Here is a 15,778-nt window from a genome sequence, read left to right on the forward strand (position 1 = left end):
AAGATGTTTTCCTGTGGAGATAAGAACAGAACCCTGCCCCCATTCTGTTTTTCTTACCACCTGTATGATTATCATCATTGTGGATGAGCTGTCATTTCTCTTTTCCAAGAGGTTTCTCTCTTCAAATTGAACCTTTATTAATTTTGATGGTATCCACAATTTTTCTTCTGTGGAAACAAACGAGCAAAACTCCTTCCCCAATGTAGTACATCTGCTGGCTTCCATTGAGAGGTCAGCACATCTTTGAAATAAACCGATTGATTTAGTTCAGACTTCTCCATTATCCAATGTCTTTCTGCCGCTGTTCCTTTCTCATTAGCGTTAAGAAAATTCAAGGTTAATAAAGCATTATGCAATCTATTTCTGGAGGTATTTCCAGTCTTTCTGTTTGTTCAGCATATCCTTTATAGTACGATTTGATCTTTCTATAACTGCCTGACCTGTAGGATTATTTGGTATATCTCTGTAATGTGTTTCATATTAAGCAAAAAAGCATTTCATTTTCTTAGATACATATGCTGGACCATTGTCTGTCTTATTTGTGTAGGTATACCCATGATGGCCATAACTTCCAATAAATGTGTGATTACCAAATCAGCCTTTTCTGAGCTTAGGACAGTTGCCCATTGAAAACCTGAATACGTGTCTATGGTGTGGTGTACATATTTTAATTTACCAAATTCCATAAAGTGGAACACATCCATCTGCCAGATTTCATTCCTTTGAGTACCCTTTGGGTTACTCCCTGCAGGCAACTGTTTGATTATAGAAAGAAGTAGGAGATCTCTTTATAATGTCCTTAGCTTATTGCCATGTAATGGAAAATTCTTTCTTTAGGTCTTTACTATTGACGTGATTTTTTTTTTTGTTTATGAAATCTGAGTCCTGCAACACGCTTCAAATCAATTGATCAATCTCAGCATTACCTTGTGCTAGAAGACCAGACAGACCCGTATGGGACCAGATGTGTATTATGTACATTGGACAAAGCCTATTCCTGATTGTCTTGTACCTGGATAAACAATGAAGTCAATTCTGTATCTGGTATAAATTTGGCGGTTTCAATATGCAAGATAACTCTTTCTGCATATTGTGAATCTGTAACTATATTAAGAGGTTCTTTAAAATCCCTTAGCACCATAAGAATGGCATATAATTCTGCCTTCTTGACAGAATTATAAGGGCTTTGTCCCACCTTAATTATTTATAACCTGCTTTCCATGATTTGTTTGCATCAGTATAAAACGTATGAGCTCCAGTTATTGGAGCATCATGTACAATTCTAGGAAGAATCCAAGAAGTTCCATAATACCTCATCATATCCTTCCCAGAATTATGAGTTCCTGGAACTACAGGAATGTTAATCTGGGTATTCCATTGCTGTAGCAGGTCACAGCCCCATAAATTTATTGCAATATTGGCTATGTATGGCCTTAGTCCTCCTATTTGCCCTTCAGGCCCTATGCATTCAACCCATCTTGTGCTTTGTTTTACATGAGATGTTCAGTTCCTGGGAATTGGAACCCTACCTCTTGAAGAGGCCAATTTGGATGCCAAGATTCTGGAGTAATGATAGTTACATCCATTGTGAGGGCCTGTGGAGTTTAAATCCATGTGGGGAGGCAAACAATAGGGTGCGTGGGGACTTGAAGCCAATCTGAGGCATGTAAAGAGAATATGTAAAGAATTGCAGCAAAAAAAAAAGCCACCGTGTGATATTAAACTGCTGACTCCATGCACAAGGCACAGGCTGTGGCTGAGGGGAGGGCTCGTACCAAGCCGAGCTGGTGGCAGGCAGCTGAGGGGGGGGGGGAAGAGGAGGGGTCCTAAAAACCAAATGTTTGGGCGCCAGATGAAGGTGTAAATAAAATTCCATACCCGTTTGGAATTATGATTAATAGAATGGTTATTTATTTAAGGGGGAAAAACTTACAGATCACCGTCTGTGCAATCAAGAAGGGAGCCTAGTCACCAGAAGTGGAGCGGGAAGCCAGAGAGCTAGCGGAGGGCAGTGGCCACTTTTTAAAAGAGACCACACTCCAATGGGCTGGTATCTCAACAGCTATTGGCTGAAGGAGCAGAAGGAGCTCCTGCAACAATAGCAGACTAAGTAACCTTTAATGCATTGGGATATAAGAATAAAATGCCTAGGCTCATTTAGCCAAGAAGCCATTTGTGTGGATAGATGACCGCAGTGTTATCCGTACTCTTGGACTTTTGATACTAATGGGCTGTTGGACAATTTCAGAGAAAACTGAAACTGCCTTTGCACTGGTCAGGAATAGGCTTCCGGTTGGAGAAGCTGAGAGGAAGTGGTGCGTGGCCTTTGCAGTCTGGATATCAGGACAGATAGGCCATGTGATGGGCGTAAACCTGGGTAGGGATCCTGCAGCGAGTACCAGGAGGGCACAACCTAGGTGAGGGTGCCTCAGAATAAAGACTTGGTTCTTTGATTCTTACATTTTCCTCAATGAACAGCTATGGAGCCTCTGCATCCTGCTGACAAGGGTCTTGAAATCCTTTTCCATAAAGGATGGAGTTGCGCAATTCCTCATCCACCTGTGGTGGGCAATTAGTCCCATCTGCTGCTGTCGCTGGTCTGTGAAAGGATGGTTATGGCTAGCGCTCATGGGTTGCTCTAGTTAAACCTGTTACTGTGAAGAACAGCACAATCAAAAGCAACTTGAGCAAGGAAGGTGGGGGTTATCTTTTATACTTCTAGGTCACAGTTTGTCGCTGATGTCAAGCTGGATCAGAAGAAACCACTGGCCATCTGCTGTGGGCTAGATCCTCCACATCTGTCAGGACAATCTCCTCCCAGATGTTCCCACTGGCTAATCTTGTGTTTTCATGTTTTTGAGATTAGGTGAATTTTTGCCTTGGCGCCTGCCCATCTCCTCCTATTTGATGCTATCTAATGGGTCTTTTAAAACCGGTTCAGGTTTCCCTGCTGGCCAGGGGCTTTTCTTACAAAATGCCCTTGCTGTTTCCTGGCTCCTGCCCGGGGGCCACGATCCCGCTCACCCCGCAGAAGGGTCTTCAGGAACAGGACCCGGCTCCTCTTTTGCCAGGGACCTCGCCAACCAAAGGCCTACCTCTTTGATTTAATTGTAGTGGGGCGATCTGCTCTCGGTGTTGCGCGCGCCCCGGTCCCCAGCGTCCACCTGCGCCGTCCGCCTGCCCCACTGGCTAATCTTAATCTAGGAAATTCTTCAAAGTTCCATCTTCCTAACTGACTAGTTTGCATGACATTTACAAGAATAATTAGTACTTTGGTTTGAATGAACAATACCTTCATTCCTAAGAGGCCTGAGCTCCTTAAAAACCTTGGGCCCTTATCAATCTTATGTTTTTTATTGTGAATTCCCACTACCCTTTAACACATTAGAGGTGATACACCCTTGAAAAGTCATGGGTCTTGGATTTCTTGCCCTTTCTGCAACAGGAACAGTTTCTCTTCTTGGCAAGAGTTCAGATGATCTGTCACCACCCACAAAGCCATTAAGACTTCTGAGTGTGTGGATAAAGGCATGCTTTCATTGACTCGCTGACTCAAGATAACAGGAGGAAGCAACTTCCATTAATCTTTTCTGTGGCTATGATAAAATGCTCAGTCAAAAGGAATTTGAAGAGGTTTTAACCTCACAGTTCAGGGGGGTATGGTCTGTCACTGCATGGAAGAGACAAAAATGGCTTGCTTGGTGCAGTTGGTCATGTGTGTGTGTGCTCAAGCAGAGTAATGAAAGTGGGCTTTCTTAGTGCTTGACCATTGTCAATTTTGACAAGTCCAGGACTGCAAGCCTAGAGACCTATTCCTAAAGAATGGTGCTGCTGCCTGCAGCTAAGATTATCTCCCTATACTAACGTAATTAAGAAAATGCCTTAGAAGTTGAGGTCTGACTTGAATATAATCTCCCACAGGTGTCCATAGCTTCTTCCTAGCAGTTTGAAGACTGTCAAGTTGACAGTGCCCAAGTAGTTCTACCTATTATAGAATACCTAGAATTCTATAATGATGGTTCAAAATTGGTGCCTTAAGTGTACTGGGCTGTTTGTATTAGGATTCTCTAGATGAACAGAAACAATGTGATAAGTAGATGACCTAACCGATGGCTAATTTATCTTGCATCAAAATAGCCAGAGTGGGTGAATCACACCTAAGAAGCTGAGAATACAGTAGTTCTGGACCCCTGAGACTGTGGCACCTCCACCATTTGGGGTATTGCTCACTGGGGAGTCTGCGGCTGGGGGCCTCAGCAGTCCTTATCTGGTGTGGAGAACCTGACAAGTTCTAGGAGAGCCATCTCTTAGTCTCCAACGGAAGCTTGGAAAAGTTGCTTCTAACATAGCAACTGGATAAATCACCTCAGAAGCAAGAGTAAAGGCAAGGCACCTTCTGCCCATCCTTCCCACTTTCTCTTCTATGAGGTTCAGTGTAGCTGGCTTTGTTTTTGATCCATTTGAATTTGAATTTTGTGCATGGTAAGGATCTATTTTCATCTACATGTTGATATCCAGTTATGTCAGCACCATTTGTTAAACATGGTTTCTTTTTTCCATTTTATGTTTTGCTTTGTCAAAATCAGGTGTTTGAAGGTGTGTGGATTAATATCCTGGTCTTCAATTCAGTTCCATTGACTCTCCTGTCTGATTTTATGCCGATACCAGGCTGTTCTCAGACTGTAGCTCTGTAGTAGAGTTTGAAGTCAGATTTTGATGCCGCTAGAGGTTCTCTTATTGTACAGGATTGTTCTTGGCTATCCTTGGTTTTTTGGTTTTTCACATAAAGTTGAGTACTGCTCTTTCGGGGTCTGAATTTTTCTGGGCATTGTGTTGAATCTGTAAATTGCTTTTGGTAAGATTGCCATTTTTTACAATTTTACTAGATTAAAAAAAATTTGGAATACAAGCCACCCTGTCTAGATTATTATGGCCAAATGCCATTTGTTCTTCACTATTTAACCTTGGACTTGGGCCTTCAAGATTTTTTTCTTGATTCAGATCCTTAGTATACTATTCTTGTGCTTGGCAAATAGCTTCTAATTTGTATCATTCATCTATGGAATTGTCAACTAGTTGGATGGATGGCATTTATTCCTTAAAGCAGCATTTGTTCCTTGAAGTACTGGGCACACTTACTGGTATTCCTCTGGATTTGCTATGGCTGGACTTGACTAAGCTATCTGTTAGTCTGGTTTGAGACTTTTGAGAATGCGGCTAGATACTGGCTCATCTATCCTCTCAGGGCTTGTTCTAGTTGGAGGAAGAAATTTCCTGTCTTTGGAACAGTGTTTCCTTTACAAATCTCTGTATTTTCTGTGGTCAAGGGCATAGCCATTGGCAGTTGCTGGACTCCTATGTAAGCTTCAGAACATTAAAAAAATGTCATGAACTTAGCTATGGGAAAGGTATTGCTAATTGTCTAGCTCATCTGACTTTAGGGTTTAGTGACTTTGGTTCATGTTGTCCCATGGCACATTGCCTTGATTGAAGGTCATTCTTTTTGAATAATGACTTGCCCCAGGATTTTCAGGGTAATAGCTCTGTAGGCTATAAAGATGGCTTGCATAATATCAGGTCCAAGGAGGGCCAGGACTCAGCAGTGTCTTGACATTACCCCATATGGAGAAACAAATTGTTTTACTTGCATATTGTCGCTGAATGCGAAACCAGATCTGCACAGTTAAGTATTTCTGACATGAACAGACTGCTGAGACTTTCAGGAAGAAATGTAGGTCATAAAAGCAAACCTTAGCATAGAAGCTCAACCAGAGATCAGTGTCATGGGAGATTTCTATGGAGCAATTAGAGAGTGCTTAGACGCTGCTTGCCGCTCCACAGCTTACAGGTGTCAGTGACCACTGAGCTGAATGTCAAGGGAAATGTAACATCATAGACAGTTGCCACATGTAGATACACTACTACCATAGTATGCATTATTCTGTCACTCTGCCAGATTTGTACAATAAGCTGTAGCTTTATTGTGACAGTACCAATCTCTATGTAACCAGTTGATGTTAAAGTCTAACACTAGACCTTCTGGCTCTATACTACACCTAATGATCCATCAGGGATTTCTGAGATCAGCATTAGAATGAGCCGCTATTTGATTGGCTGTGGGATGTGTTTCCTCAGGAATTAGTTTGACCCAAGCCTGTCCCTTGGCATGTAGGTCTTCCTAAGGAAGATTCCTATCTTTGCACTCACTGCGGATCCAAGGGTTTCCAATGACCTAGAACAGCATCCATCTATGGGAGGTGTCCAAAAATAGAGCTCACTGAGAGGTCAGTGCTGTGGCAGGTGGATTTAGTTTGCCAGATGCCTTCCATTCTCAGACTTGTCACTCAAAGGCTGAATATGATTACATACTATAAGGATTGATTCTATTGCCTCCCGTGTGTGAGAGAGAGGGGGGAAGAGGGGGGGGAGAGTGACCTGTCCCTCCCCTTTCTCCATCTCTTTCCATGTCTACCTCTTAGTTTGGGTTACTATTGCTTTTTATCATGGTGTTTCATCAGAGCAAATAAAGAGGGAAAGTGTTTATTTGCTTCACACATCCCAATTCCATAGTCCATCCCTGAAGGAAGTTAGGATAGAGACTCAAACTGGGCATGAACTTGGAGGCAGGAACTGCCAGGGAGGGGGTGCTCCTTTACTAGCTTGCTGCCTATCGCTTGAGCAGCCTGATTTCTTCTAGAGCCTAGTACTACCAGCAGGGCTCGTATGCCATGAACCACTAAATGCCTTACAGGCTTACCCTCAGCCCCATCTTATGGGAGTATTTTCCTCTTTTGCTTGAAGACAGCAATTTTATTTTGTTAACATATTTTCACATCAATTGTTATCTAAAACCTGTGAACAAGTGTTCTGGACCCCATGAACAAAACAGCATTGAGCAAGTCCAAATCAGGGATGGATGTCCAGTTCCTTAGACATTATAGGGCATGTCCATTCACCTCAAAACCTTGATGTCAGTCTAAGGTGGCAGATTTGGGAGTGTTTTGTATTTCCTTTCAGAGCACTTGTCTCTTTCAAAGTTTTTCATCTTCTCTTGCTGTGTACACAATTCTTAACACAGCACGTTGTCTTCCACTCCTGGGGATGGGCAAACACAGGCTGGTAATAGGAAGAGAAGTATACTTTGGGGACAGTCTTGGAACCCAGGTATGTCCAGTGTGCATCTGCAGGCAAACCCAGCATGCCTTATCTGCAGGGAGTTATCTGCCATGGACAATGCACCACCTGCATGCAGTGACTGGCATCAGAAAGGCCATAATATTCAAGGGAAGGGGCTGAGGCTTCACAGCCTTAGGGTGAACAACTCTCATGGCAATTCTTCCCCAGGCTGTTAAAAACAGATGATTCCCTTTCTGAAGTTAATAACTACCACTAAACCATCCTCCTCTCTTTTGAAGATTTGAGGCCTGTGTTCTTTGACTGTTTTGGGTTTTTGGGAACTGGGGTTTTTTGGGAACTGGCTTGATTTTTGGCCTCGAGATGTCTGGGGACTAACAGTTTTGCTTCAAATGAGTTTCTAGAGTTTCTAGTAGACTTTCGTTCTTGCCTTACTCAAGTTATGAGAGTGACACCATTGCCGAAGAGTGTTTCTGGACACCTCATTAATAGGAAACAGGATGGCTGGCAGGAGTGGCTAAGTCTTTAGCTTGGATACCGAGGGTTTGGTATAGTGAGAAGCTGGCGTTGGGGAGCTGGTGCTACCTGCAGTTAAGACTGTCTTCCTATACTAACGAAATTAAGAATATACTTTAGAAATTGAGGTCTGACTTGAATATAATCTCCCACAGGTGTCCATAGCTTCTTCCTAGCAGTTTGAAGACTGTCAAGTTGACAGTGCCCAAGTAGTTTTTCTACCTATTATAGAATACCTAGAATTCTATGATGGTTCAAAATTGGTGCCTTAGCTTAAGTGTACTGGGATGTTCTAATTGGGATTCTCTAGATGAGCGGAAACAATGAAAAAAGTAGATAAAATATCCAATGGCTAGGTGAGCTTGCATCAAAATAGCCAGAGTGGGTGAATCGCACCTAAGAAGCTGAGAATACAGTAATTCCTGGACCCTTGAGTGTGGCACCTCCACCATTTGGGGTATGGCTCACTGGGGAGTCTGCGGCTGGGGGCCTCGGCAGTCCTTATCTGGTGTGGAGAACCTGAAAAATTCTAGGGGAGCCATCTATCCTTAGTACACAATGGAAGCTTGGAAAAGCTGCTTCTGATACAGCAACTGGATAAATCACCTCAGAAGCAAGAGTGAAGAAGGCAAGGCATCTTCTGCTCTATCCTTTTATCTGGACTGTTACCAGGAAGAAGGTGGCACCCACAACTAGTGTGGATCGTCCCCACTCAGTTACAGAAAATTGGGGCAGTTTCTCAGCTGAGACTGCCTACTCAGGTGGCTCTAATGGCATCAAGTTGACACTGTTAAAACCATAAGCCATCCATGGTGGATTAGTGGACCTTCTCTTGACTATAACAAATGAGGTGGTTTATGAAGAGCGTTGAGAGTCTGACTCCTGGCCCACTTGGACAACACAGATGAGGGGCCCAGGTCCTTTGTAGTGATTGGTTAAGAGGTCTTTCAAGGAGATGGCTGAGTCAAGATTTGTTAGCACAAGGTCTTCTGAGACAGAGGCCTGTAAAGAGGAAGAGTTGAATAGAATATCAGAAGGGTGTGAGCGTATCGGTGCTCCATAGCAAATAACTTCAGCTACCACTGTCCTGTTAGGATGGCTGAGATCTCCTCTCACGAATGACACCTAGACCCTCAATAGGTGTCTTCCTAAGTACCATGACCTGCCTTGAAGAGAGGGACAGTATATGGTGCATGGTCTGCATGGCACAATCAATTATGCATGGCACACTTGAATATGCATGTCATGTATTCAGACCTCCTAAGTGCTTTTTGCTGAGAATTTAAGAATTCTTCCAAATATGCTGGGATGTATGGTAAAAGCAGGCTAGCTTTTCTGTTGATACTGAATATTGGCCTCTTGTTGAGGTGAATCCCAGGGGATTCTTTGTAATTGGGTGTTCATCTAGAGATGTCTTATGCATCCACACTAGTCTTATTATGCATCCACACTAGGGTGGCTGTTCAGGATGGAAAGTCAGATGTCATTGCCTCGCCAACAAGAGGTTTGCCCTGATGAAGCGATTTCAGTCTTCTGGGGGGCTTAAATATTGGACCTAAACCATTAAATTCACACAGTTTAGGCTTCCAGGATGGATTTCTCGAGTGCAAAGCAGAGAAACTGACTGCTTGCTTGCAGGGCTATAGTGCATTCTTTGGATTAATCCCCAAGTAGACTGACCTTTGGATAGTGTGCTTTGGTTAGTGCTCCAACTTTCTCTAGATGCCTGTTCCTCAGAACTTATTGTCCATTCTCCACCAGCATATCTATCATGTCATTATGTCATTACCTGAAAAGCAAACTTTGAGGTTTTTTTAAGGTCTGTCATGAGAAAGGCATGGAGTGGCAGATGAGTCCATCACAATGGAAACACATGGCACAGAACCTGTTCACATGGTAGCAGACACTTTGCAGAGTACATGTTACTACCATGGAAGCAATAGCTCTAAAAGATCCCCTCTAATCTGGTGACAGAGCCTACCTTTAACAGCTCCAAAAGCCTTAAACAGCATTCCAAGCCATAGACCAAGCACTCCAAGCAGCAGCCTGAGGACATTAAGCCAGGCATCCGGTCTCTGCCCAGCCGATCTCTTTGCTTACACGAGTGTGCACAGATAACTGTCTTTATCTTGAGCCTCGTCTGTCTTGATTGAATGTATCGACTGAACTTCTGCCCACTTGGAATTTTCACGACTACGTTTAAGGATATCTTCAAAGAACCATGGTCATGTAATCATTTTCAGTGTGGCTTTGCTGAGCCATGAGACAGTATTTGCTTTTCTGGTGTCTCTGTGAGGGGTTCCTATTGTGTGATGAAATACAGTTGCCAAAGCAAATTGGGAGAGGAAAGGGTTTATTTGGCTTACACTTTAGCATTCCTGTTCATCACTGAAGAAAGTCAGTGAACAGGAACTCAAATAGGTCAGGATCCTGGAGGCAGGAGCCTGATACAGAGGCCATGGAGGAATGCTGCTTACTGGCTTGCTTTCCATAGCTTGCTTAGTCTACTTTTTAAAATTTCATACAAGTGGGTGACCCCAAATAGCTCCAGCAATCTTTACTTATACATAAAAACAAGCATTTTTCCATACTAACCAGTTTTTCCCATTCAATGTTAACATACACCAACAAATGAATTTTTTCCCCTAAGTCTTACATCAAAGCATCTTTAAACCCAAACCACTTTACTTGCTATCTTTGCCAAATATCCAGCAAGGTACATCCCATCCTTACAAAAAAAAAAAAAAAAAGATAAACATAGGCACACCTGTTCAAAAACCATTTCAAAACATTTACAGAAATAGGGACGATCTGCCTCTGATCTTGTCAGCACTGAATTAAAATAGCTCTTGGGGGTCTGAAGTGACAGCTGGCACCCCCAGAAAAGAAACCCGAGAAGCAACAGTTCCAAAGGAATGTTAGTGGAAGATAATTGAGGAAAAACTGGGGTTTCCTCCATCTGTCCAATGCGTGATTGACAAAATGACACTCAAACTGCCACATGAATCAGCAATGTAACAGGAGCGAAGACAGCAGTATAGGTCATGAGGTCCAGCAGTATTCTGTACTGTCCCAAATCCACTGGCCCTTGTTGAGTGAGACCCTCCGGTGTGCTTTTGCCTCATCTGGAGACATGTTGGATAAGCGCTTATAAAACTAGGCTACATGGTCCTGAACAGGATGGGACACTTGTTGATACAGGCCTTAGTCTTGAAAGAGGACATGAAGGGTGTCCAGATGACCCCTCCCTTAAACTATGAACACTGAGAAAGCATGTGGCTCAATTCTTAACTGTGACTCTGCAAGGTTCAACCTAGTTGTTTGGTTCTTGTGTGACAGAAGGACTTGAGAGTTTCCAGACACCTCTGATTCTCTGTACCTTCCTTTCTAAGGTTCTAAAGCATAAGAAACTAGGTCCAAAATGAAGTTTATCTCAGCACAACCTTATTTGGTACTGTCATGTTATAAGACGCTTCTCAACACCCTTCGACCATCCTTCCTAGACACCCCTTAACCTTCCAGATGTGATGAACACTCTTCCCACACTCCGCTATAGTTTTTGAGTGCCCTCTACTTAGGGTGGAAAGCGAGCTCACTAGTGCTCCTAGATGTTGGAGAGTCACCTGTGGACTCTCGTGGGCAGAGTTCTAAATGCTCTAGCCCTTCCTCCATCATCTTAGAATCCAGGGGAATGAATGTTTTTCCAGTACAGGATGATCCCCTCACCATTGTTGCTACCTCCCTTCCTCCCTTAGTTACTTCCCATGGCCTAAGACAGTCTTCTCCTGCATTACTTACTTTTGAAAACTTTCACCACTTGATACCATGAAAGTTACATCATGGCGTTGAGCTGTACTATGCCTATACTGGCTTGAACTTAATTTGTGCCCATGGTATGGATTTGATATGACCTGACACCTTGGTTCATATGGACTATGGGTAGATGCTGAAAGAAAGTCAAGTGAATGCTTTGTCTGGAGTGGACTGAACTTGTGGGTTTCTGAGTCTTAATTTTCTAGGAAGAATTTAGCCTTTAATTTGAAGACACGACATACACACTTCCAGTGTCTGTAAGAATCTCTGGACCTGGCCTTGAACTAATGAAGAGAAGTCACTGCTGGGCTTTTCAATAGTGGGTGCACTTGGTACCATAGAACTCTGAATCCTGGAACCTAATCCAGCAGTCTACTCTCTCCACAGGCATTTGGTGAGGAGTTGTCTCTAGGTTAGTTGTCACAACTTTATAAATTGTACTAAAGTTGTCTGCGATGGTTCTTTCTAGATGTTCGAAGTGTATTTACAAAGGTTAGTTAAGAGCTGCACTGCTGTGGAAACCTTGGCAATGCATGGTCCTACCTGGAAGCCTCATCTCGCTCTACTAGAGGCTGCTATGATACTTTGCAAGGACTTCCCACTACCTTTTTTTTTTTTATAGAAATGAAACATATTGACTGCACTGCCTATGGAAATGCACAAAATCATATGTAAAAAGGCTTATTTGTCACAATTTCACTCTTGAAGTTGCCTCCTTGGAAATGTAACAGCTTCATGGTTCTGTTACCTCCAAACCTCAGGTTTTCAAACAGTATAATAGCCCTGGGGACAATTTGGTTTAAAACTACTGGCAGGGTGTTCGAATGATACAGTGGTAATAGTGTACACATAGCATCCGTGCTTCAGGAAGATGGTGTCCAGAGTCCTCAACTTTTAAAAGCATGGATGTCTATATGTCCAGAGCCTATGGACTTCATAGTCCTCCCTATAGGGTATGTGGGGTCTCAGTACCTGATTTTCCCTTTGAATGTTTCATGCTACATTGAAGTCCTAGATGAATTCACTTGAGGACTATGTTCTAAATTCTCTAGAGCACATGACCTTGGCCAGTGCACACCATTATCCATCTCAAAGCTATTAAGCCTTAATTTAGACTTCATAAATGTCTTGGTATTAAATAGCAATGTTGACCACAAGGAATCTTAACACATGATTTTTAGGTGAAAATAAATAGTGCAGGTGGGGTCTTTAATCATGCCATTTGAAGGGACAGCTTGGCCATTTTATAGCTTACTGGTCAGCTTCATTCAAACTGAACTCAAGAATGCTGCATCCTTCTCAAAGCAGTGCCTTGGTCTGTAGGGGGCATGTCCTGAAAGGGAATCACATGACTAAATGCACATGTGCCTTAGTGAAGAGATGAGATGGCTAAATCTTGTCCTTGAATTCACTGGGAGGGAGACCTAGGAGTCTACACTTTGAAGAAATAGGACTCAGCCACCCGTTACCTTCTAACTCAAACTCCAGCTGTCAAAATAGGCTACATGTGTGCTTACATGGCTCATAAGTAACTGGAGTACAGGGTAGATGATAGGTCAGAAGATAGCCTCTCTTCTGCACTGAACTAGGATGAGGCTCCCCTCCCAGCAGCACCTGGAATTGGTGCAGAGGGACACCTTCTCCATCATGGTCGTGTTGTATATACTAACAGGCTAGCAGTACCAATCTGTATGTAATTAGGGATCATAAAGTATCACGAGTGCCTGCTGGCTCTATACTTCACTTAATGATCCACCAGGGATTTCTACTTAGATCAGCATCTGAATGAGCTGATATTTGATTGACTATGGGATGCATTTTTCTGGGAATTGAGATTTAATGCAACCCTTCTCCCTTGGCATGAAGGTCTTCCTAAAGAGGATTCCTATCTTTATATTCACTGCTTGTCCAAGGGTTTTCAATGATCTAGACCAGCATCCATTTAAGGAAAGTGTCCAAGTATAGGTAGAGTTCCCCTGATTGGGGTCAGTGCTGTGGCAGGTGGATTTAGTTTGCCAGATGTCTTCCATTCTCAGCAAGACATGTCACTCAAAGGCTGAGTATGATTACACACTAAGGTTTGATTCTATTGCCTGTCTTGTGTGTGTGTGAGAAACTTATTTCCACCTACTCTCCCCTTTCTCCAATCCTTTCATGTGTCCCTCTGAGTTTGATTACTATTGCTGGGAAGCAACGCCATGATAAAACGTAACTCGAAAAGGATACGGTTTACTTGCTTCATGCATCCCAATTCCATAGTCCATCACTGAAGGAATTTGGGATAGAGACTCAAACTGGGAATGAACCTGGAGGCAGAAACTGCCATGGAGGGGGGGGGTACTCTTACCAGCTGCTCAAGCCATGGAGAGCAAGCTAGATTCTTCTAGAGCCCAGGAATACTGGCACCCCACAAAGGTCTAGGCCTTATGCCATTAATCACTATTAAATGCCCTACAAGCATGCCCTCAACCCCATCTAATGGAAGTACTTTCTCTCTTTGCTTGAAGACAGAAATTTTATTTTGTTGTAGGCATCCTTCCACTCCAATTGTTCTGGAACCTGTGGACACAATTGTGTTCATGGGGTTCAGAAAACAATAGTATCAAAAATCAGACAAAGGGATGGATGTCCAGTTCTTTAGCCATTATATGATGTGTCTATTCACCTCAGAAAATCTTGACGTCAGTCTAGCATGGCAAACTTGGAGGGGAGTGTATTTTATTTCCTTTCAGAGCATTTGTCTCTTTCAATTTTTCTTCTATTGCTGTGCACACATTCTTGACACAGCGTTATCTTCCACTCCCGGGGATGGGCCAACACAGGATGGCAATAGGAAGAGAGATATAATCCTTTGGGTACTTTCTTGTAACCCAGGTATGACCAGCGTGGACCTGCAGGCAAACCCAGCCTGCCTTATCTGCAGGATCTGTCTGGCAAGGACTAGGTACCATCTGCTTGCAGTGACTGGGGGCAGAAAGGCCTTGACATTCGAGGGAAGAGGCTGAAGCTTCACAGCCCTAGTGTGAGCAACTCTCATGGCAATTCTTTCCCAGGCTACAAAAAAAGATGACTGTTTCTGAGTTATAACTTCAAATCTACCTTCGTGGCTCTCTTCCTCTTGAAGCTTTGAGGCCTGGACTTTAACTGTTTTGGGTTTCTTGGAAACTTGCTTCACTTTGGCCTTGATGTTTGGGGAATATGACAGTTTTGCTTCAAATGTGAGTTTTTCTGAAGTCTCAAGTAGACTTCAACTAGCTTGCCTTCTGTAATCAAGTTATGACAGTAACACAATTCCCGACGAGTGTTCTTGAATACCTTATAAATAGGGGGCAGGATGGCTGGCAGGAGTGACTAGGGCTTTAGCTTGGATACCCAGGAGTTGGTATCCTGAGAAACTGTCGTCGAGGAACTGGTGACTTGAGTTCTGGGCCTGAAGAAGCACTTGGGTTTGTTGTAGGCATGTGTATGGTGAGGTCCTCAGTAGCTGGGACCAGCATTAAAAGGATTTCTTCATTAAACTCCTTTGTCGTACCTGTGCTGGTTGGAGAGTGACATTCTTAGCACCACGCAAGCATTTTCTTAAGTGGTTCCCTCTCAAATGATTTGACAAGATTGGCCTAAGACTCTGTAGCACACCTTCCCTATCCAACTCATGATGTCTTTATTACACATGTGCTACCAAGAATAGAGTTCACTGAGAGGGGTCAGTGCTGTGGCAGGTGGATTTATTTTGCCAGCTGGCCTTCCATTCTTTGCTAGACATGTCCCTGAAAGGCTGAGTATGATTACACACAAGGTTTGATTCAATTGTCTCTTTGTGTGTATGTTACAATCATCTCCACATACCCATCCCCTATCTCCACTCTTATGTCTCCCTTTCAGTTTGGGTTATATTGCTTTTTATCATATTTCCACATTCAAGTGGAACAAGTAATCTAGGGGCTTTATGCCTTTCAATTCCATAGTCCACGACTGAAGAAAGTTAGGATAGACGCTCAAACTGGATAGGAAATTGGAGGCAGGAACTGCCAGGAAGTGTGTGTGGGGGGGTACTCTTTTACTAGCTTGCCCTCCATGGCTTGAGCAGCTGGTTACTAGAGCCCAGGACTACTGGCTCCCCACAATGATCTGGGCTCCTATGCCATTAGTCAATAATTAAATGCCCTACAGTCTTACCCTTAGCTCATTCTTATGGAAGCTCTTTCTTCTTAAATACAGGAATTTTATTGTTATAAGACATCATTCCAACTCAGTTGTTCTCTAGACCCTGTGAACAAAATTGTTCTCTGGACCCCATGACAAAATAGCATTGAAC

General features: G+C 43.1%; 1 pseudogene; it reads right to left on the reverse strand.

Moving 5' to 3' along the window:
• Positions 1-7,069: 7,069 nt before the first annotated feature.
• The window catches only part of LOC106144319, an 11,656-nt pseudogene continuing 2,947 nt past the window's right edge, over positions 7,070-15,778 (reverse strand).

This window comes from Microtus ochrogaster, unplaced genomic scaffold, assembly GCF_000317375.1.
Source record: "Microtus ochrogaster isolate Prairie Vole_2 unplaced genomic scaffold, MicOch1.0 UNK5, whole genome shotgun sequence".
NCBI lineage: Eukaryota > Metazoa > Chordata > Mammalia > Rodentia > Cricetidae > Microtus > Microtus ochrogaster.